Raw genomic sequence first — 24,805 nt, 5'->3', positions numbered from 1 at the left:
CCCTCCATGTAGATGCAGTTCCATTGAGGACTACACATTGAGTGCGGTTGGTCAGCCAGTTACGAATCCATCTGGTGATGATGCTGTCTAACCCACATTCTTCTATTTTATCTAGTAGTAGGTTATGGCCTACCTTATCAATCACTCAGATCCGGACAGGCTTGGACTCTGACTGGGTAGATTTGGGCAAGCCGACGGGGATGAATCTTGAGGAGACAATCTGGGATGGGTTTGACCCTGTGACCCCCGAAGTCATGGACAGGATTATGGGGAGACTCAGTGCTGCCACTTGTGTGCTGGACCCGCGTCCCTCTTGGTTAGTTTTGGCTTCCCGGGAGGTGACACGAGGCTGGCTCCAGGCGATTACCAACGCTTCATTGAAAGAGGGGTTCTTTCCCACCGCCTTCAAGGAGGTGGTGGTGAAGCCCCTCCTCAAGAAGCCTTCCCTGGACCCAGCTTCTTTAGCCAACTATCGTCCGGTCTCCAATCTTTGCTTTGTAGCAAAGGTTGTCAAGAGTGTGGTAGCACGTCAGCTTCCCCAGTACCTGGATGAAGCTGTCTACCTGGATCCATTTCAGTCGGGTTTCAGGCCCGGGTACAGCACGGAGACGGCATTGGTCGCGTTGGTCGATGATCTCTGGTGGGCCCGGGACAGGGGCTGCTCCTCTGTCCTGGTCCTATTAGACCTCTCGGCAGCTTTCGATACCATCGACCATAGTATTCTACTGTGACGACTTGGGGGGTTGGGAGTTGGGGGCACCCTTTTACGGTGGTTCTCCTCCTACCTGTCGGATCGGTTGTAGTTTGTGTTGACTGGAGGGCAGAGATCGACCCCCAGGCGTGTCACTTGTGGGGTGCCCCAAGGGTCGGTTCTCTCACCCCTCCTGTTCAACATATGCATGAAACCGCTCGGCGAGATCATCCGTGGTTTTGGGGTATGGTATCATCGATATGCTGATGATACCCAACTTTTCATCTCTACCCCAAACCACCCAAACGATGCCCTTGAAGTGATGTCCCAATGCCTGGAGGCTGTGCGGATCTGGATGGGGAGGAACAGGCTCAAGCTCAATCCCTCCAAGACTGAGTGGCTGTGGTTTTCGTCATCCCGATTTGTACATCTTGTTCCGTCTTTGACGATAGGGGGAGAAATTTTAGCCCCCTCAGAGAAGGCTCGCAATCTGGGAGTCCTCCTGGATACGTGGCTTAGTTTAGAAGAACACCTGACAGCCGTGACCAGGGGGGCCTTTTACCAGGTTCGCCTGGTACATCAGTTGTGCCCCTTCCTGGATCGGGATGCTCTGTGCACAGTCACTCATGCCCTCGTCCTTTCTCGCCTGGACTACTGCAATGCTCTCTACATGGGGCTGCCCTTGAAGAGCACCCGGAGGCTTCAGCTGGTCCAGAATGCGGCCGCGCGGGTTGTCATGGGGGTTACCTAAGTGCTCCCATGTTACACCCCTTTTAGGCAGCCTGCATTGGTTGCCGGTTGTTTTCCAGGTGCGATTCAAGGTATTAATTATGACCTTTAAAGCACTCCATGGCTTAGGCCCAGGGTACCTGCGAGACCACCTACTGCCACCAGTAGCCTCCCACCGTCCAGTACGATTCCACAGAGTTGGCCTCCTCAGGGTGCCGTCGGCCAGGCAGTGTTGGCTGGTGACCCCCAGGGTGAGAGCCTTCTCTGTGGGAGCGCCTTCCCTCTGGAATGAGCTGCCCCCAGAGCTTGCATTATCCCTGACCTCCAGTCCTTCCGACGCGCCCTAAAAAGTTGGCTTTTCCAGCAAGCTGGCCTGGCCTGTTAATTTTAATTTTAACTTATTTTAAATGTATTGTTTTTTTTAAATTCGGTTTGTTTTTTTGGATATGGATTTAATCTTTTTTAACTTTTGGGATGTGTGTTTTTTAATGTTGTACGCCGCCCTGAGTCCTTTTGGAGAAGGGCGGCATATAAATCCAAATAAACCAAACCATATTAAAAGTCAATATTCCAAATTTAACCAGATCCTTAATACACATGTAGCTTTCTAAGGTTAAAATCTTATTTAGTTTCTTGTGGTTTATTATTTTCCTTAAGCATTTAATCATTTTTCCTTTTGTTCATAGCTGAAATTAAACTCACCCTGTAATTTTTCAAACTTGCCATTCTAATGTTGGTTGATCGCTAATCTGAAAGTGATTAGAAAGTGAGACTTGCAAATTTAATGACCTTTAAAAGGCACTGGTTGTGAGTCAGTGGCTAATCCCTTTATTTCCTGGCATTCAGTCCCATGGAATATTGCTCTCCAATCCTCTCCTTATGGGAGAACATCTGAAGAATAATTTTACTTACAAGTCCTTTGGTTTTTGCTGCTGTTGGCTCCATTTTCATATCTTCAATTCACCATGCCTTCCTAGAACTTCCCCTCCCCCCCTCCCCCCAAAAAGTCTAAAATGATTTATAAAAATGCAGAACAAGCAAAGTCTTCTTGATTTTAGTCAGGAGTAAGCATGCAGGATGATGCCATGAAATGAAACCCAAAGTGATGGGCTTCCTTCATTTTGAGCTACACCATGATGAAACATGAATCACTGGTGGGCAAGCATCTATTCCTATTCTAAACATTTTCCCACCTCTAGAAATTGTATTACCTGGTATTACTTGTTTTGTTAGTTTTATATTAATGCTATATTTAAATTTACAAATGTTTAAATTTCCTGATATGTTTTTTTTCCATTCTAAATGTGAATACTTTAAAATTGATAGAATGTGAGCAATGGTATCATAATATTAAGGTTATAAACAGTGTTGGTTTATAAAATAATCTCTAGTTTAGATATCCTTGTTTGCACAGAAGTTGATCTTGGCCCATTCAGATGCTCTCAGCTCTATTCATCTCAAAATGTTCTTGTTGGGGTGGGGGAGGAAAGGAGTGTCAATTGCTTTGAACTACTTATAAAACTAACAAAGATGGGATAAATAAATTTCAAAAAGCCTCTGGACTTTAAATGTACTTGTGGCATATTGGTCCACATAACTGTTTGAACTGCCAGGCAATTGATGTGTAGGCATCTTCCATCTTTTTTCTTGCAGTTGTTTCTGCTCAGCTTCTACCCCCAAACTATAAAAGTTAATTTGCATCCAACACACTCACAATTAATCTCTATATTCTTACCAGAACAAGCACATATGCTATTAAATTCAGTTGTCAACAACAACAAAAAGCTTCATGTTTAAAAAGTGGACTAGCAAACATATGTACTTGCAATTGTAAAATTGCTACTTATCATTGAATTTACTTACCTGTGTTTTCATTTCTGTCTTCCTAGGATATAATAAGCCATTAATAATAAGCATTATCTGTGTGTGCTACTGAATGATATATCTCTGAATGTGAGGAGTTACAAAGCAGGAAGTATATAAGAGATAAATTACATATGCTGTACCTTTGCCAACATGTATTTTGAAAGCAATGTCATGTAAAATGAAAAATAAAATTAAGCTTTGTTTGTGTTGGCCAAGAGAAAACTGGAAAGGGAATCACTGGAACAATAAATAGGATTCAGCTGTTGCAATAGAAAGAACAAGAATATTTTGATGGATTTTTTACACTATTTCTAGCTTTAGCATTGTTATCTAGAAGAATGCTATCATACAGAATAGCAACCATCATTGAATGAAAGATGAGGTTCTTAGTATTAAACTCCATGCTAATAAAAAATATTATATTTGAAGCTGATACAGCATATTTGGCTTTCAATCTGCCACATTGAGTTTGCAATGCCTGGGGAGAATATATGTCCTGAGATCAGTGACACTAATTTAAGATGTCTCATCATGACCCTACTACATGCCAACATTTTCAGGAGTCATACAGAACAATGATGCACAAAATGCATCATTTTAACCAAAGCTTTTTTTCCCCCGTCTACTGAGGAAATACTGGTAAGGTATTTAGCATTTGGACTTATTGATAAAATAACTTAAGAAATTTATTAAGATTCCAGTTATTTAGAACATCTGAGCCTTAGATTAAGGTGGGGGAGGTTTTAGGTTTGCAGGCTATTGTTGCTTTTATTAGAAATCTAAGAATCCTCAACCAGAATCTAGTGCAAGATTAAAGTATTGCTTTAAAACCTAGGAAATTGTTCTGAGTATAGGGATTGAATTGTGCTTAAAGTTTATTACAGATGGAGGCAAATATATACATTCCAGGTTAATGTTACAGGATCCAATTCTAGAACAGTTATTTGGAAGGTTTGGTCTTCCAAGCTTTTAAACTCATTCTAGAGCCTCTCTCTAATGGAATGTGTTCTTTAAGCTATTCTACGCATAATATTTATGTGGTGACTGGTTGGGTATGGTTTCTATTGGTTGATTGGGTTGTTGATAGCCAGCTATTAAGTTGTTGGCTGCCAAGTCTTCCACTGCTAAACTGGTGGTAAATCAACACTCCTGTTGACTCACAAAGGGCTCGTTTCCCAGGCTTCAATCACTTCACTGGCTATCTTTGTACCTTCTCGGCCAACAATCTTAGTAACTCCAAAATTGAATGTATGTCTTTGTTCATTGCAATGTAAGGCTACCAAGGAGTTCAGTCTCCTTGTCTGATGGCTTGCTTGTGTTCTTGCAATCTGGTGGCTAGCTTCCTCTCCCTCTTATGTTAAAGGTATCTCCCACCTCCAAGCAATTTTTACAATGCATGGTTTGTCTTTCTTTGATAGTCTCTTGGGTGGTGTGCGATGGCCACTTGCAGATTTCAGAAATTGCATTCTACTGCTTCTGAAATGTTTTTGCCATATGGAAGGATGTGCTGCTCTTATACCTTCTTTCTTCCTTTCTCTTCCTTGCATGTTGCATAGTCATCTTGTAATAAATGCTTGTGGGTATCCATTCTGCCTGAATTGTTCATCTAGGCATGTTCTCTATAGCTGCTTAGCTTGCCAAGTGCTATGGTGGAGTCTTACCTTGCCATATAGTGATGCAACTCTTTTTGCATGACGATGGCTGCTTACTGTTGAGACTAAGAAAGTGTGAACTTTGTGATAAACTATGGTTTCTAGGCTACCTTCTTTCTGTCTCTTGACAAGGACACCTAAAATGGTTTAGTTTGTTCCACATCAGATTCCATTCCTGTTCCTCTCCACTCAAAATAGTATATTTCAGATAGCATATGAAACAATTGGCAGTTTGGGATATAAATTCTTACATTTCAACTTAATGTAGCAATTTTCTATTAGATTTGATTACATTCAGCTCACCTGCAACTTATGTCAGCAATTTACTGACTTCTGTTGTGTGCATGCACATATTTCTAGTTTTCACTTAATGTAAAACAAGAAATTCATTAAAGGTAAAAGTTCCCCTTGCACATATGTGCTAATTGTTCCTGACTCTATGGGGCAGTGCTCATCTCCATTTCAAAGTCTAAGAATCAACTTCTCCATGGTCATGTGGCTGGCATGACTAAACACCGAAGGCGCACGGAACGCTGTTACCTTCTTACTAAAGGTGGTTACTATTTTTTTACTTGCATTTTTATATGCTTTTGGACTGCTAGGTTGGCAGAAGCCGGGACAAGTAATGGGAGCTCACTCCGTTACGCAGCGCTAGGGATTTGAACCGCCAAACTGCCAACCTTTCTGACTGACAAGCTCAGCATCTTAACCACTAAGCCACTGTGTCCCAATTAAATTCCTTGTATTCATTGTATGCACCCAAATCCTACAATACAAAACCATATGTTCCATTTTGTCTTATAAATACAAAACTATTGATACTCAAGGAGAGCCTGCTATAATTTCAATACAGGACATTTAGTAACTGCCTCATCATCAAGGACTTATTCACCTACTTGTAAGAAACTGTGAAAGAAAGTGAAAGAAAATGAAGTGCACACTTCTAATATGCTTCCATTTCTGTAAAAAAAAAAAATCAATGTTAACAAGCCCAGTCTATAAGTGAAAAATGAATGCCTGACCTTGAAGCACACTTTTTGCAAACTCCTATTAGAATTTTAGAAAACAGAGTACTTTATGCAAGCAGAGACATTATCTCTAATGCAGGAACTTATTGAACAAAAACATGATGTTCTTCTGGGTGATTTACTGAAAACTGACATTTCCACAGATAATTTGCTATCTGAGAAAATAGATGCAGAAGACCAAGTAAAACTCTCCAGAAAGATTATTTTAAAAGCTTGTTTATATTTTTCTTCTGCTTTCTACGAAAGAAAGTGAATGATATTGTACAAAACTATAACTCACTTCCTAAGGTTTGGTTTAATACACTGATGAAATAATAGTGTACAAACAAATACAAAAGCTATTAACTTCTCTCTGAATACTTGGCTCTTTCACTAGAAACACACACAGATCATAATACAGTTTTCTCCAATGTCACTTCCATCTCCACAATATATAATTATTTAACAAGTTATATAGCCACCATCCATTGATATATTCCAGGGAACATTCTGCAATCACTTTTGCATATCACTATGTGAAGTAAGAGTATTTGCTAGAGTTTTATAGCAGAACCCGGATGAAGTTGTATAAAGCGAGAGGATCAGAAGTGGTATTCAGCAGGTTCTGACCAGTTCTGGAGAACAGGTAGTGGAAATTTTGATTAGTTCAGAGAAAGGGTAAATACCACCTCTGACTGGCCCCGCCCCCATCTATTCTCTGCTTCCCAAGTCCCAGCTGTTTGGGAGGAAATGTGGATTTTGCAGTATCCTTCCCCTGCCACACCCACCAAGCATGCCCACTAAGCCATGCCATGTCCACCAAGCCACGCCCACAGAACCGGTAGTAAAAAAATTTGAATTCTACCACTGGAGAGGATGAAATCAGAGGCATCTTGAAAAATCAATCCACTGATTGCAGAATTTTAATAGGGGTATAACTCGAAAGCAATGTTTGCGACTTCATAGATATACATGTATACATTTATTGGTAATGGTATACAAAATAAAGCTAAATTTTATTCATGAAAAAATGTTGAAGATGCCACTGAATAGCGATAACCCTAGAAGTGACTGCATTTATTTATTTAATAGGCTTATAAGCCGCTCCCTCTCCTCGAAGGGACTCGGGGCGGCGTACAATAAAAAATACATATCACATATTGCACGGAGGAGGTATAAAAATAATAATAATAATAATAATAATAATAATAATAATAATAATAATAATAATAATAATAATAATAATAATATATTTATTTCTTAGCCGCACCCTCTCCCGAAGGACTCGGGGCGGCGTACAACAAAACATACGAAATAAATATGTAAACAAAACAAACATATAGTAAAGACATAGACTGTAACATACACAAGGAGGAGGACTCACAACATCAATTATCACAATTTATAAAATAACACAATAATAATAGAGTTAAAACATTAAAATACCCTAAAATTTAAAATTTAAATTTAAATGTCTTGCGCTCCTCAGTATTTACTCTTCTAACTATTTTTCGGGAGGGTGATTACACATTTATTGAGTTCAGAAGAACTTTGAAGAAACAGGATAAAAATAGTATTTATGCCTTTGAACTTTGGTGTTGGAGATGACTTTTGAGATTACCATGATCACCTAAGAAAATAAACAAATATATCATTAATAGTTTTCACTTGAGGCCCAAATGACCAGGCTCAAATTATTTTATTTTGAATGCATGATGTGAAGATCCAGCTCTCTGGAAAAAGTTAGAATGTTGGGAAAGGTGGAAGGAATGAAAAGAAAGAGGATGATGGGCAGGAAGATGGCCGAGTTCAGAGGTAGTGAGAATGAATGCACTGTTGGAAAACCTGAAAGACAAAGTTAGAGAAAGATCATCATGGAGAAAATTTATCTACATGTTTGTTAAGATTGAAAACAACTTGATGGCACATAATCAATCATTTAGCTCAGGATTGTGCATATCTGTCAAGAGCAAGGATTAGATGCTACAGATTGTGGTCCTTTAACCACTTGCTAAAATACTTTTTTTTTCATGCTAAAGCACTATTCTGGTTTTATCCACTAGTTCTTCCTTGGAATATAGTAATTGAAAAATTCTCATTCTCTGATATGTATGGTGTAGTTTGGTGGAGAAAACAAATATAGCTAACAAAATAGAGGGTCTATCTACTCCTTTTCTCTCTTTTGAACATGATCAAATCAAAATTTTATATTTGCCTAATCCCCAAATTGACCTTCCCTGTCCCAGACAAAGCCTCCTACATTATCAAGGCCATCTAAATTGAAGAATAGAAACCTCATTCACCAGCTCATAGTATAGCCCCAGGTCAACACTATCAAGAGAATTGACCAGCACAACATTCCACTTGCAACCAGAGACACATTATTGCTCAATTTTCCACCTCCTTAACAAGGGACTTCTCAACATTCCTGCATTCTAATAAACCCAGTTACATGAACAAGGAAATGCCTAGTTTCCCCTAAATATGTCAGCCAATCATATCCCTAGGGCAAGGCTGTTAAACTACCAGCTCATGGGCCAAATGTGTCACACACTGGCCACCCATGCCCAGTTTAGCAAAGGGGGGAAACTTTCCGATATGTCACATGACACTGCCATGAGGATGTGAGTTTGACACCCCTGCCTTATAGCCCTTAACTTTTAAAAATGCCTTTGTTTTCCCATTGTTCAGATTAATATTTCCTTCTAAAGCAGATACCCAATGTTGTAAATAAATATGGTTCCTCTCCACTGTATTATTTTTAAATCTTCTATGACTATAGTTTCTATTTCTTGCCCTTTCAAGAAAATAATAAGACAGCAGGGTGCTATAAATACCATATAAAAACCCTCAAAATAGTAAATATTGTAAAATTGATGTTCTCTCATATGTCAGTTATTTTCAGAATAATTTACATAAATTATCACTTAAATCAGAGTAAATATTAAAATGCTTTTTCAAACATATTTTGTATGTATAAAAATAAGTAGGGTGGAATTGACATGGCAAACTTATTGAAAAAAAGTTGAGCTATGCAACTTTTTGAAACATCAGCATCATTTTGGCTTGGTGCAGCAAATTTTATATTTAGAGCTTTTTGGCTCCTTTTGCAACTTACTGTTTTCCTGGCTGATCTAAATTACTATTCATATCAGCCTTGCTTGATGTCATATATTTTATAATCATATATTTCAAATAATATGGTGGGTTGGCAGATGTTTTGGCAGAAGGCATGGGTTATCAATTTATTTATTAGCGCATGCTCTGGGTCTCAAGCTTCAGTATTGGCTTTTTTTAAAAGTGCTATCTATAATCTTTTAGAAGACAGTTGAAAAATGTGGAAGTGTGAAAGATAGCTAGATGAACAAGAACTGTGAAATTCACACTTCAATGTAATAGTGTTCCTGCTGGTTTCCAATGGCTGAAGAGATATGGCACTGCACCGTAAAAGGAGCTATGCTACACTAAAAGATATTCCCTGACCTTATGCTCTGGAGACAATTTTTCATGTCTATTATGTGAGGCATTTTAGGAAGGTGTTAGATTAAGAAATTTCCAGGTTCAATTCCCAAAGCACCCCAAAAAGATTTTTTTAAAGCTAAACCAAGTCTGGATTTGACATATTGCATGGATTTGAGCAGGCAAAAGTTGATGTTTCTTCTAAAAAAATTGAATGCAGTACTGGTGCTCCCTCAGTGATTGTCACCAAATTGTAGGGGTTAATGTAAAAGAAGGAAAAAGAATATATATTGGGATGATCGTCTTATTATCCATGTTTAACTTAATGTAATTGTTGTTAAAGGTAAAATGTTCTTTGTCACTTGTTTCAATATTCTATCTGGCCAGCCTTTTGAATGCAGTATGCATTCCCAAAAGATCTTTGTTATGCCAGTGTGACATTTGTGTTCCTGCAGCTGTGACTAGGAAGAAATTTAAGGAAATGAAAAAGCTGTTTCTGCTACATAAACTAAAAGAGCTTAAGCAACTATAAATGTTAGATTCTTTGCCAGAAAACCCCATAGCTAGGCGTGCTAATTCTAAAATGCATTGAAATCTGTAGACTGATTCTCAGTAACTATCCATTCCTCTGGCATTTTCACAATTTGTTTTAAGAGATGCTATCATTGTGGTCTACTTTGCCAAGAAATGGTGAATTATGATTCTGAAGTATAGCTTTTTCAAGGCTTCTTCCCAAAATAAATACTCCTGTCATGAATTTCTTTTAAACTTTTTAATTTATTTTGTGCCTTTTGTACAAGGGGATCTGCTGGAGGATGTAGGAGCATAACTTCCATTCTAAAAAGCCTGTGAATGTTTGAGAATTCAACTCATGGATCATAAGTATGGTTACCAACAGAACAGAAATCCTGCTTTCAGAGCAAGAGCAACTGAAGATGTTAGCTTTCCCTTAGTAGTGGTGTCATGTAATCAAAGCAAAGTGGTTATGTGGTATCTTCACCCAGCAAATCTCTTTTGGACTGGTCCTACTCATGAAAAACTCTTTTCAGATTTTTAAAGTCACTACATCTTGGGGAAAGAAGTCATACACTCCTGGATTGGAAAAAGCTGCAATACTACTATACAAAAATTTAACTAGTTTGCTGATTGTACAAATAATTTAAACATGATTGAAGTAATATAAATTTCCATTAAAGCTAGGCCTTGTCTATGCACTGGATTGTGGATATAATTCATAATTCAAACATTCTGAACTTTTCTTTCAAGAACTAGAGAAATTTAGAAATATTTTCTCTTCTGTTGTGAGATCCAACTGTACTTGGAATAACCAGTGAGGAAACTTATGTCAAATACGTAAATAGTGATTCCTAGGAAGCTCCCAATGTGTGCCATTTGGATAGAGTCTGGAACAATATCAGGACTCTTGAATTGTATATGGAACAAAGTCACACGATACAGATGCCCTTGGTTTTAAAGAAAATTTAGAATAAAAAGTGACAGAAGAAATGCCTAGTGCACCACTGATGGAAAATTAGGAATAAACCCAACTGGACAAGGTCATAGCTTTTCTTAGAGCTTTTCTTTCTACCATTCTGGTAATAAGTGTGGTTTAAAAAATCCTACTTCTCCACACTTACTATGTCCTCTCCCAGTGCTGGCCAGCATCCCATTTAGATAAATCCAGTTCTTCTACATAAGGATGGACTAATGAAGCATCTACAGAATTTCTGTAAGGCTAGTCTTAATATTTGGTGGATAAAATCACTCAGATTTTCTATTATTTTAATTCCATTTGGGCAGGTCTTGTGCAGATTACAGAAGCCCACTCTTGTGATTTTTTCTGAGTTTGAGCCTATTAATCCCAAGGAAGTGGACAGGGCCCTTGGAAACTGCAAGTATGGGCACTTATATCCTTGATTCAAAAAGAGTTCCAGTGGCTGAGTGGTTAAGATGCTAAGCTTGTCGATCAGAAAGGTAGGCAGTTTGGCGGTTCGAATCCCTAGTGCCGCTTAATGGAGTGACTCCCGTTACTTGTTCCAGCTTCTGCCAACCTAGCAGTTCGAAAGCATGTAAAAATGCAAGTAGAAAAATAGGGACCCACTTTGGTGAGAAGGTAACAGTGTTACATGTGCCTTTGGCATTTAGTCATGCAGGCCACATGACCACGGAGATGTCTTCAGACTCTTGGGCTTTGAAATGGAGATGAGCATTGCCCCCTAGAGTCGGGAACAACTAGCACATATGGTATGTGCAAGGGGAAACCTTTACCTTTATGCTTGATTCATGCCCCTCTTGGTTGGTTAAGATATCCAGAGGAAAGGTATGTAAGTGGATTCATGTGGTGGTAAATACCTCTTTAATTTTTCCACTTCTGAAAGAGGTGATGATGCATCCCCTCCTCAAAAGCTCATCCTTGTATCCAATCTCCTTTTTGTGGGGTGTCTTGGGGCTCTATCTACTCTCTCCTTTTTTATTATTTATATAAAGCCATTGGGTGACATAACCTGTGGTTATGAGGACAATATTATCAACATGCTGATGATTCCAAATGATACATCTTTGCCCTTGGCCATACAAATGAAACTATTGAATTTCTGTCCCAGTATCTGGACACCATGAAGGTCTTGATTGGGAAGAACAAGTTACATTGCTATTTCACCAAAACTGAGTAGCTATGGATTCTAGGTCCCTCAGATTTAAATTGTTACCACCTGATTCTGGGTAGGGTGATACTGTCCTGTTCAGACTTGGTGAGCAATTTCAATAATATCTGCCTGATTCACATATCCCCAAAGGGAAAGCATGCTCTAGGTTTTCTCCATACACTGCCATCTAAGGGAATGTGGGAAACTTGTCTTTTCAGTGACTGCCCCTGTTTTCTATAATTATTTTACCCTCATCCACCACCAGATATTAAAAAATGCCCCAACTCTGTTTCTGGAAGCTTCAATTGGTGCAGAATATGGCAGCATGGATAGTAAATGACACTGGTTAGTTCGTGCATGTAACAACATTATCTTGTGAACTACATTTGTTGCCAGTGAACTTCTAGGGTGCAATTCAAGGTGTACCATAGCTTTTATAATCTCTCCTCTCTTTTTTACCATTCCAATCCCGTCTAGCAGGATGGAAAGCTCTGAGTTTAGTCAGTTAAGGAACTCCAGTTGGCAGGACCCAAAAGATAAGCTCTTATTGCTCTAGTGTGCTTACCTCGGGAACATTTGCTGCCTAGAATCATTTGTTGAGGTGGATGGTCATACCAATAAAACTATCATTTTAATCTGGGCTGTTTATTAATGTTCAGCTGTTTTTTATGTTTTCTCTCATTTGTATGCTGTTCAGAGTCCAGTGGATTTAGGTGGCTAATAAATGTAAATAAATTATATTCATAATAAATAATAAAAAAAAATTGTTCCTCCATTGATCAAATTGGTCCTGACCTTGCTTACCTTTTGTCTTGGCTCATTGCCTAGGCTTAAGGCCCAAGTGTATGAAGAAACCATCCAATGTATTAATTATTAGGGTTTTTTTTTGCAGCAGCTATATTTTAATTTTTGTATTTGTTATTGTAATTTTAATATTATTTGATGCAGAGTGTTATATGTTAATTACAACTGATTAAATAAAATGTCATAATGTTTGAGTTAAGAAGCTTCATAAATCCATTTAATAAATAAATATGTTATGTATATGTTATCATTAATTATATTAATAGTCCAAGAGATCTTTGAAAGTACATGAAAGAGCGGATATATTGTACATATGTCATACAAAGATAGCTGCCACTTATTTTTCTGCTCCCCACATATTATTCTTTATAGATCCACTTTCAGGTCAGAAAGCTCCTATCTTTAATAACTTTTTAAAAATTAAAATCAAAATATAGGGATCTAACCAAACCCATTCTCACTGCAACTTAATAGCTGGTAATAAAACCGAGAACATTAGCTTCAACGAAGAACAGCAAGAGAGACTTAGTTCATTAGTTCTGAAATGGTTCCAAGCATTGTTGTGACTCATTGTCTCAAATGTATTTGGGGCACACAAGTGGACACATGCAGGGTTTAACTTATGCAATGTGAGTTCTGTTTTCTATTCAAGAAAGTCAAAAGTTCCAAATGAATAAGTAAACGTTATTGGGGGAATCTCAAAGATATACATGCATTCCTTTTGAAGTGTCTGCATTCTTCAAATTAGACTATTTGCAAAATATAGATTCCAGGAAACAAAAAGTGAAACTCCAATACACATCTCAATACACATCTCAATTTAACATAAATTGTTATAAATTGAATAATCCTATTATATTAATTTAATCATATATGTGTGCCCCAAAATACATTAGGTGCATTTAATTCCTGACATTATTTACAGATTCTAAGCCCTATAACCAACTTGGTTACAAAGACTGAAACAAAATTGATGCCTTTATCACCATAGCTTTCATTTAAATAGGGATGGTTTAAAAAACTAAATAGGAAAAGAATTAATGAAATAAGCTCCTTTATACATGTATTATTTCTCCCCATAATTACTACCATTCACTATATCCTTTTTTAAAGTGATGAACAAGCTTCTGAAAACCATCAGGAAATAACTTCACATTTTGAATGCTTAACCAGATACTGATGGTTATTTCCACTTCTTCATCCAAGTCAAAGAGATACCTACTAAAGCATTCCTTCAATTTTTGGGAAAAGATGAAAATAGTTTAGTGCCAATATTGAATGGCAAATGGATAAACAATTACATCCAACTTACAATTGCCTTTAGGGTGGCTTGTTACTTGTGAGATGCAAAGCCTAGCATTGTTGTGTTGCATTAAAATTCCTTTCTTGTGCTTCCAAATTCTCTTTAATCGTTTTAAAGTTTTCAATATAGTGATCTGAGTTGATATCAGTACCAGGGGACAAGAAAATTCACATGAATAATACCACCTGTACCATCCCAACCTATAACAATCAGATTTTTTTGGTGGAAGCCTGGATTTTGATTTTTTTTCCCTGCCAATAAAATGTTTGTAATGATATTCCATCAATAAATGCTTCATTTCTGGATGAAGTTAGTTATCACAATGATAACTAAAGTTTTGTCAGCAATCACAGTGCTGTGGAGAAATTCCTAATCTTTATCTTTATTTCCCAATAAATTTGTGGCCAAATTTTAACTGTTGAAACTTCATTTCTGCTAACAGCATGCAAGGAACCCATTTTTCACAAACTTTTCACTATTGAAGAACATCACTAGTGCGATTACATGTGTGAAATGCCAAGCTTAACAATACTTTCCCCTTTGTTCTAATTGTTGATTGTTCTTAATTGTCCATTTTCATGTAAAATTTAAATAGAATAGAGCTGGAATAGAGCTTGGAAGTCTTCTAATCCAACCCCCTGTTCAAGCAGAAAACCCTATACAGACAAGTCATTGTCCTGTGTCTTCTTAAAAACCTCCAGTGGTGAAGCACTTACAACTTCTGAGGGCAAGCTATTCCACTGGTTAATTGTTCTTACTGTTAGGAAACGTCTCCTTGGTTCTGGTTGCTTCTTAGTTGTTTCTCTCCTTGATTAGTTTTCATCCATTTTATCTTGTCCTGCCTACAAGTGCTTTGTAAATAAGTCGATCCCCTCCTCTTTGTGGCAACCTCTCAAATACTGGAATACTGCTACCTTGTTAACCCTAGCCCTTTTTTCTCTAGACTTGAGAAGCCCAAGTTCTGCAACCATTCTTCATATGTTTTAGTCTTCAGGTCTAAGATGAGTATATTAGTTGCTCTTTTCAATATCTTTTTTGTAATGTGGTGACCCAAACTGGATGCAGTATTCCAGACGTGGCCTTACTAAAGCTTTATAAAGCGATACTAATACTCCACATGATTTTTTTATTCTGTGCCTCTGTTATACAAACAAGGAATGTATTAGCTTTTTTGGTTGCTGCCACACTGCTAGCTTATATTTAAATGCTTGTCTACTAGGACTCCAGGTCTCCAACCTCTCATATTGTTCAAGTCTGTCAATATTTTTTTGGATCCTGAGCTTGACTTCAGGGATGTTGGCTATTCTTACCAGCTTAGTGTCATCTGCAAATTTGATGAGTTCCCCTTCTATTTCATCATCTAAGTCATTTATGAAGATATTGAATAGTACTGGGCCTAAGATGGAACTCTGTGGTACCCCACTGCTTAATTCTCCCCATGTAGATCTAGTACCATTAAGAACAACTCTTTCGGTATGGCTTGTCAGTCAATTACAAATCCATCTGGGGTGATGATTTCTATCCCCATTTATTGCTACATCTCACAGATTGTCTACTTCATTGTTGATGAAACAAATGAACCCAATTTGTCAAGTTTACATTTTTGGTGCAGTGATACACAATATTCAAATCAGCAAAGTCATTATCATAAACAACCGGAATTTGGTGGTGAATCTCAGTTGCAGGGACTCCTCTGGTAGTCAAAAATTCAAACACAGCATGTTACTTAAAGCTCACTGATGAGTACTTATTGCAAGCTTCCATTTTAAAACAATAGTACCACAACCTGTTCTCACAGTAATTTCATGTCAACATGAAACATGTCATGTCAGAACAAAAAAACAAATATTAAACACCAGAGCTTCAATATATCAGTACTGCCATCTGTTGGTAATATAACATTGAAGCATCACTTTTCATTCAACCCTTATATAAGGCAGCCTCCTCCTCCTCTTGTATAATTTTCTCCAGCAGCTAAGGTGAAGAGGAAACCATTGTGGAGATATTCTTCTACTTTAAACTATTCTAACTTTCATGGTCTTTGGATGAACTTTGGAAGAGAGCATTCCTCTCTTCTTTTATTTCATTTTAGCTTTAAAGAATAAACCAAGGAACTTAAAACCTTTTCATTTCAGATTCAGATTAAATGCTCATAATTTGTATCAGACAAACACAATATTAGTAATGCAGTCAATTCAATTTAATAGATTAAATATAACTTTGTCAGTCAGTTAAATTCTGGATGAAAATTTATTTTAAAATGCATAAAAAGACTAACGGCTAATACTAGTATGGCAAATGATGACTGTTCAGCCAAGATCATATGACACATACTGAATCATAACATTGCCAACCACATTTTAGCAGTAAGTATTTTGAGAGTCCATTTAATTTATGGTTCACTTTACTGTGCAAGCAAAGAAAATTATCTTAATCACAGTGCAATTAACTACCATGAGTTAACAAGTTGTGTAAACACAGTATTTATGAAAAGAACAATAGACTTGCATTTTGAATGAGTTGCCAGGTCATCAGTTTGGGCTTTGTGATATCTAAAGAGCCCACACAATTTCCCAGGAATGTATTATGTAAGCTGTTGCTCTAGCTACTGAAGCTAATTTAAGAAGTAAATAAATGAATAGCCAAGACAAATTGACCAGGGCTTATTACTGCTTTTCATACTAACATACTTTCATACATATTTTTCAGGCCTAGCTTTTCTATTATGCCATCTGTGGGGTAGCAGTGTGCAGAAGATACCATATTCTGTGGACCACCACATATTTTACATTGATACAAAGGTTTGTTGAAAACAAGATAAATTGGGTCAAATGACCCTGATAAGCTGTGGTAGAAAATAAACATGACGGCTGACTGTAGTAGTGTTTTATGTGCTCCACATATAACCATAAGCAGGGTGTCGGGGAAGCTTTGATAAGAGCAGAAGGGCTCGTGTAGGTGCTAAGTAATGTTTTCTACTTAACTATGATCCCTATGGCAGTCCTTCAACCAGCTTCTTTTATAAAAGTGTCTGAAACTGAAAAATAGAGTTGGCAATCTACATTGACTAGATTTAACCAGAGGGGATTCCATCACTTGATTACATTTCATTGTACATTTCAAAAAGGAATTAACTAACCTTTTAAATCTATTATTTCAAAGATAATCCATAGAATCCATTCTTTATATCTGTCCTGTGCTATGAAATTTAATAGATTTGATGGACCTGTTAGGACACTTCTGACATTTTTGGGAAAATGTCAAGTCATTTTAAACTGAATAATTGAACTATGTAATAATTCTGAAAGTGCCTTATTTATATAAATACTTTTGTCAACATACAATCATTCTGTGTTATTGACAATTTCAATAGAAGATTATGGGAGAAAAACCTTTTTCTCTAGAGGGATCAGTGTTTCTCCAAGCTCCCCTTAGCCTTAGCCTTATACTTAATGGCTACATGTGATGCTTCTCCACTTTGACTTGAGTGTTGGTTCAAAACCATGTTGAACAATTTAGCTATTATTTCAATCTACACTTATTTTTTTTCTGCTCTAAATTTGGCTATACCTTTTCAAAACTGAGGACATTAAACCTACTGATACTTTTATCTTCTACATTAATAGTCATACTTTGTCTAAAAAGGATCCATATTGGGATAACAAATTGGAGATTTGTTATCTAAACAACTGTCATGGGCTGCATCTTGAAATTTCCTTGTGCATTTCCTAGGCTTTGGTTTCTAGCAGTTAAGAAACAGGTGGATGGATTACTTAGATCACTGTGTCTCAAACTTGGAAACTTTAAGATGAGTGGGTTTCAACTCCCAAAATTCCCTAGCCAATTAATAGCAGACGTTCTAAGCCTACTATTGTTTGGAGAGTACTTGGATGGGAACAGAATATAATTGGAACAACAGACGTACATAAATTGGTAAATAGATATGTTTAAAAAGGGTAAAGAATAAATAAAAAATTAAAGGAGCATAGAAAGAATATTTTCAAGCCTCCAAATTCTTGTTGAACCTACATATTGCATACTACGGAAAACCCTATTTCCTACTAATAAAATGAAACACTTTAACTTTAACTTTTAACTTTTATTTGATTTCTAGACCGCCCCTCTCCCAGAAGGGACTCGGGGCGGTGTACAGTCATATTAAAAACAGTAAATATACATAATATAAATATAAAATAAATATAGATGTGGCTGGAGGAGGTGGCAATAGTTTACTGTACAATAGTTAAAGTTAGATTTAAAATTTTTAAAAATTTAAAAATACATTAAAAAAACACCCCTAAAAACTATCCCAGGGTAAAATATTCGCCAGGAGGTATAAATGGGACTATAAATGGGCCAGGCCAGCTAATTGGAACAGGTGAGTCTTAAGTTTTTGTCGGAAGGAGCGGAGGTCGGTAGTAGTTCTGATATCGGGGGGGAGGTCATTCCAGAGGGTTGGGTCCATCACAGAGAAGGCTCTACTCCTAGGCGCCGCCTGCTGGCATTGCTTGGTGGACGGCACCCGGAGGAGTCCCTCCCTGTGAGAGTGAATTGGTCGCAGGGATGTATGTGGTAGGATGCGATCCCGCAGGTAACTAGGTCCTGTGCCATGGAGCGCTTTGAAGATGGTAATCAACACCTTGAAACACACCCGAAAAACCACAGGCAGCCAGTGCAGCTCGCGCAGGAGAGGTGTTATGTGGGAGTACCTAGTACTCCCCATGATAGCCCGCGTGGCCGCATTCTGAACTAGCTGTAGTCTTCGGGTGCATCTCAAGGGGAGCCCCATGTAGAGAGCATTACAGTAGTCCAGATGAGACGTCACCAGTGCATGAGTGACTATGCGTAAGGCGTCCCGGTCCAATAGGGGGCGCAATTGTCGCACCAGGCGAACCTGGTGGAACGCCCCCCTTGCCACGGCTGCCACATGGTCATCCATCGACAGCCGGGCACCTAGGAGGATGCCCAAATTGAGTGCCCGTTCCACAGGGGACAGTTGCTCGCCCCCTATGGCCAGCGATGGAGTCCACTGGTTGAACCGAGGCGCCGGTAACTACAGCCACTCTGTCTTGGAGGGGTTGAGCCTGAGTCTGTTGTCCCCCATCCAGACCCGAACGGCTTCCAAACACTGGGACATCATTTCGACAGCCTCGTTGGGGTGGTCTGGGGTGGAAATGTACAGCTGAGTGTCATCAGCGTACAGATGGTATCCAACCCCAAAACCACGGATGATCTCACCCAGTGGCTTCACATATGTGTTGAACAGAAGGGGCGAGAGGACCGACCCCTGCGGCACCCCACAAGTGAGCGACCTGAGGGTCGACCTCTGCTCCCCTGCCAACACACATTGCGTCCAGTCGGAGAGGTAGGAGCCGAACCACCGTAAAACGGTGCCCCTTACTCCCATCCCCTCCAGCCGACGCAATAGGATACCATGGTCGATGGTATCAAAAGCCGCTGATAGATCTAATAGGACCAGGATAGAGGAACAACCCCTATCTCTGGCCCTCCAGAGATCATCAACCAACGCGACCAAGGCCGTCTCCGTGCTGTGACCGGGTCGGAAACCAGACTGGCGCGGGTCTAGATAATCGGTTTCCTCCAGGTGCCGTGGGAATTGCTGTGCCACCACATTCTCTACAACCTTCGCTAAAAAGGGAAGGTTGGAGACAGGACGATAATTAGCTAGTTCTGTCGGGTCCAGGGAAGGCTTCTTGAGTAAGGGCCTCACCACCGCCTCTTTCAAGGCGGCCGGTAAGGACCCCTCACCCAATGAAGCGTTCACTAGACCCAGGAGCCAGCCTCGTGTCACCTCCCAGGATGCCAGTATCAGCCAGGAGGGGCACGGGTCCAAAAAACATGTAGTGGCTCACAGCCGCCCACGTAACCTGTCCAAATCCTCGGGGGCAACAGAGTCAAACTCCTCCCAGTATGGTCCCTCAAGACTCGCTGCTGACGACTCCTCCGGTCCACTGAAGGGGGCCCATCAACTCCGGATCTGAGCGATTTTGTCCTGCAGATATTCCCCTGCAGGAAGCCCCTGTAAAGGGGCTTCCTGCGGCCTCTGTGATAAGAGGGAGCGGGTCACCCGAAACAGGGCAGCAGGGTGGTTATCGGCGGATGCAATAAGAGCGGCACAATGTCTACGTTTGGCCGCTCTTAATGCCACAAGGTAGGTCCGTGAATAGGCTCTTACCTATGTTCGATCAGATTCGGAGTGCAAGGACCTCCACCTGTTCTCTAGGCGTCTCCTGTGGCGTTTCATCACCCTAAGGTCCTCGGTAAACCAAGGAGCCAGGGTGGTTCGTTGCCGCAGGAGAGGCCGCAAAGGCGCAACCCGGTCCAAGGCTCCGGCAGCCGCCCTATTCCAGGCGGCCACTAGGTCCTCCGTCCGAGAGCGGGTCAGGGCTACAGGAAGTGGCCCAAGCTCCGTCTGGAACCTATCCAGTTCCATCAGGTGCCTGGGGCGGAACCATCTTGGACAGTCTGGTTCCGCCTCCCCGCGGTGGGGGGTAGCGCCAGGGAAGTCGAAACAACCATTATTCCTTGAAATATTCTGGGTTCTGCCCAATATTAGCAGAAAGCATTGAATCATGTAACATAGTGCCACCCTACCCTACCCCCATTTCAAAATAGGAAGCCACTGCTCATGTACACCTCATTTATTCCTGGATTGTTCAAGTAATAAATCTTGAATGGGTGGAGAGTTGCTATCTTCTTTAATATTGCTCACCTAAAGAAATAACATAAAAACTCCAGCTCTACATTCCTATCTTGTGACAATAAGGTGTTAACTAATACTGAAGCTCCTCTCATTATTAAATAGGAATACCTTAACATAAAGTGTAATGAGTTTCATGAATCTGCACAAGCAGACTTTTAAAATGTGTGTGCATACATATATGATCGGGAAAAAACTTGTGTGATTTGAATTCACAATCCTTCATTATCGAATGAAGAGCTTGTATTCAACTACTGACTTATTAGAAGCCAACCATCTAACTATGCCAAAATTAAGTTAATAAAACCAAGTCATACTCATGATAAAATGAGTATCTTTTCACTTCTGTAATTAAATCTGGGTTATGACAAAGCTTTCAGTCCTCTTAACCAGCTGAATAATTTTTTTATACATATGCTAAATAAAATTACAACTGTAACCCCAAAGGTTTTGAAATCAGAAGTATTCTACTTCTTTTTTTGTAGATATCATTTTTTAAAAGCATGAAACAAAGATTTTTATGTCATTGATATCACTCATGTAACACTATTTAGAGTAGTTCAGGTTTTCTTACTATTTTTCTAAAGTTCTCAGGTAGTGTATTTTCTGATAGATAATATTTTTGGAAATTGGTTTCTGACAGTGTCTGTCCTAAATTTAATTCTTGTTTAATTTGAAACCATTAATTTTGATGTAAAAAATCAGGTGTAATATGCAGAATTATTTTTGAATATGGTATAAATCAGGAAGTTTGGACAAAAAAGTACTGCAACATCCATTTTGTATTAGCTGAAAAGTTAGCAGTGAAATCTATGTTCCTGGGAAAGATATAGATATGTCATAATCCTGACATGTTCTGTCAATCTCATTCAACCAAAAAAATAACATAAATCTAAATGGTGAGCTATACTTTTTTTTCATCACCATATCTTTCAAAGTCTTTAGATGTTAGACTGTTCAAGGCATCTACTCCTGCAGATTAACAGTTGGAAGGAACCTTGGAGGTCAACTAGTCTAACCCCCACCCAGCAGGAGACCCTACACTATTTCTGACAGATGGCAATCCAGTCTTTTTTTGAAAACCTCTAGTGATGAAGGTCCCATAAGTTCTGAAGGCAAGCTGTTTCATTGGTTGATTGTTCTGTCAGAAAATTCCTTATTCGTAGGTTGAATCCCTCCTTTATCAGTTTCCATCCAGTATTCCTTGTGTGGCCTTCAGGTGTTTTGGAAAATGGGTTGATTTTCTCCTGCAACTGTCCCTCAAATATTGAAATACTGTTACCCTGTCACTCCTGATCCTTTTCTTCTCTAGACTAAGTATGGCCAGTTCCTGTAACAGTTGTTTTATCCCCCATTAGTCTCCTAATGATCTTTGTTCCTTTTCTATTAGACACCCTTCCCCCAAAATAATTATGATTTGCTGTAGTTAATCTTTGCTAAAATGTAATAATTTTGATTTATAATTAGAAGACAATAGAACATAAAAGTTGGAATCATATAATCGAAAGCATTTTATAGCTGTTAGACTGTTAAAACTATACAGTAGCTTCCTTTCCAACTATTTTCCCCCAAGCTAGTTGGAAAGGAAGCTACATTTCTGACATTCTGTGATGCAAATATAGCATTTCTGTCATCTTCCATCAATTGCCTCCTGCATCTCTATCCTCTCTCAAGGCTTGTTATTAGCTAAATAATCCATGACAATAAAGTTCATGCCATCTTTGCTTATTTTAAGGATATGGGTATTGTTCCTGCAAGAAGTTCCATCTTTTCTCCCCCAAATAAACCAATTATCTACCTTAAAGTATCTTCGGGTGTTTAATAGTAGTCATTCCAGGATAGCTCAGCAAAACTGTCTCGATTAAAATGAAAACTTCACGTTAACATGACATATGTCTACAATCTCCCTTCTGCGCCCACATATTTCCTTCCTCAGCTGATATTCCTGTCCCACAGTAATAGTTTATGTCATATTAAAAGCACTTCGTCGTTCATCCAGATAACTTTTGCCTTCAATGGGAATTAATGGTAGCACTGTAGCTATCCACTCATTCCAGGACAATTCAGTGGATACAGAGCTACTGCATTGAAATAGCCTTAACTCAGGAAGAACTGGGTTCAAATGTCTATTTGACCACTTAGTACATTGAGTGACTGGGACAGTCACTTTCACCCCAATTTCAAAAAATTGAAAAGGGATGTGTGTACACTGCTTTGAGTAGAAGCTGGATATAAATAATAAAGTCTATAAGCATTGTGTTCTCATTGACTTAATAATAATAATAATAATAATAATAATAATAATAATAATAATAATAATAATAATAATAATAATAATAATAATAATAATAATAATAATAATACTTTATTTACAGTCACAGACCAAAACACAAACAGTACAAAAGAGACATAGCAGCCAGTCACCAAAAGCCCAACTAAGGGAGGTTACAGCTCTCTCCTCTAATGGTCACAGCTCTCAAGAAAAACCTGGAAACCTGAGAGGTGATGTATGAGGAGACATCCCCAAGGCAATGCACAAACAAATCACGGCCATCAGGACCAGAAGGGACAATTTCAGGAAGAGACAGTAACCTAGATCTGTCCGCGCTATACATAGAGCAAAATAGAAGGACATGCTCCGCTGTCTCAACCTCGGTTCTGTCACAAGGGCACAGCCGCTTATTAATCGGGAGCCTCTTGTAACGACCATCCAGAAGTGCTGAGGGCAAGACATTGAAGCGAGCTAGGGAAAAAGCTCTTCTATACTTGGGAATGGTTAAGGTATAAAAATAGGAAGCCATCCTCAATCCATAGTTATTAACTTGGTTAAGAGTCAGTGGGGAGCAAGTTTTATTGGCTCTGGCTCATAGATATTGTAAATCAATGTCCACGAGCCGTTGGACTATCCTAAATTGGGCATCCTTGAGGTCGTAGTTTCCCAAGGCATCGTCCGTGAAACCTAGCAGATGAAGTTTCTTCAGCAGCTCTTTCTCCCAGCGAGAAATATGGGAGTCCGTGAACACCAGGGAGAGGGAGCTGCCAGGAACTGCCAGAAAGAGCACCCGAAACCACAATTTAAAGGTGTTTATCCAGGCCATACATTCCACTGATCGAATGCCTAGTTCCAGGTATATCAGGGCAAAACCAACACAAGGGGGAAGACCCAGAAGTTTTCTAAGGAAAGCAGCCTGGGTTCTTTCAATGCAATCCTTGAAGCCCCGTATCTATATGGGAATGCCGTAAAGAGTTTGGGCCAGCGTTTTGGCTTTGTAAATACGTAGGGCAGAAGGAATGAACTGGCCACACTGGGTATAAAAGAATCTTTAAATCTGCTGGTGACTACAGGAGGCCAAGTTCAGCACCTGGGTTCGATGTCTAGTCCAGGCACCGGTGTTCTGAAATTGAATACCTAGATACTTAAAATGGAAAACCTGCTTAACAGCATTGCCACTGATATCCCAGTTATACAATTTCCGGACTTTAGTAAACACCAGTACTTTTGATTTATCATAGTTAATAGCCAAATAGTTTTCAGCACAGTAAGACCCAAATGCAGAAAGTAATCTTTTCAGTCCTGGCCTTGACAATGAAAGGAGAACCGCATTGTCAGCGTAAAGAAGCGGGATCTTTGTAGTTGTCGGCTTCGGGGCGTGGGATTCGATATGTCCGATGTAACCAGCCAGGTCAGATAAAAAATATATTAAATAGAAGAGGAGCCAGAACACATCCCTGCCTTACTCCATTCTTAATCGGGATAAGATTAGAAAGTTCTCCCTGCAGACCACACCTGACCTAGCTGGAGGTCTGATTGTACAAGGACCTAATTAAGAACAGCAAACGTCTGTCAATAGAACTTTTAAGCAGTTTTGACCACAACAAACCTCTAGGGACTGAGTCAAATGCTGACTTTAGGTCGATGAAAGCAGTG

Source organism: Natrix helvetica (assembly GCF_964273705.1).
Source record: "Natrix helvetica genome assembly, chromosome: Z".
NCBI classification, from domain to species: Eukaryota; Metazoa; Chordata; class Lepidosauria; order Squamata; family Natricidae; genus Natrix; species Natrix helvetica.
This window is presented reverse-complemented; position numbering follows the sequence as displayed.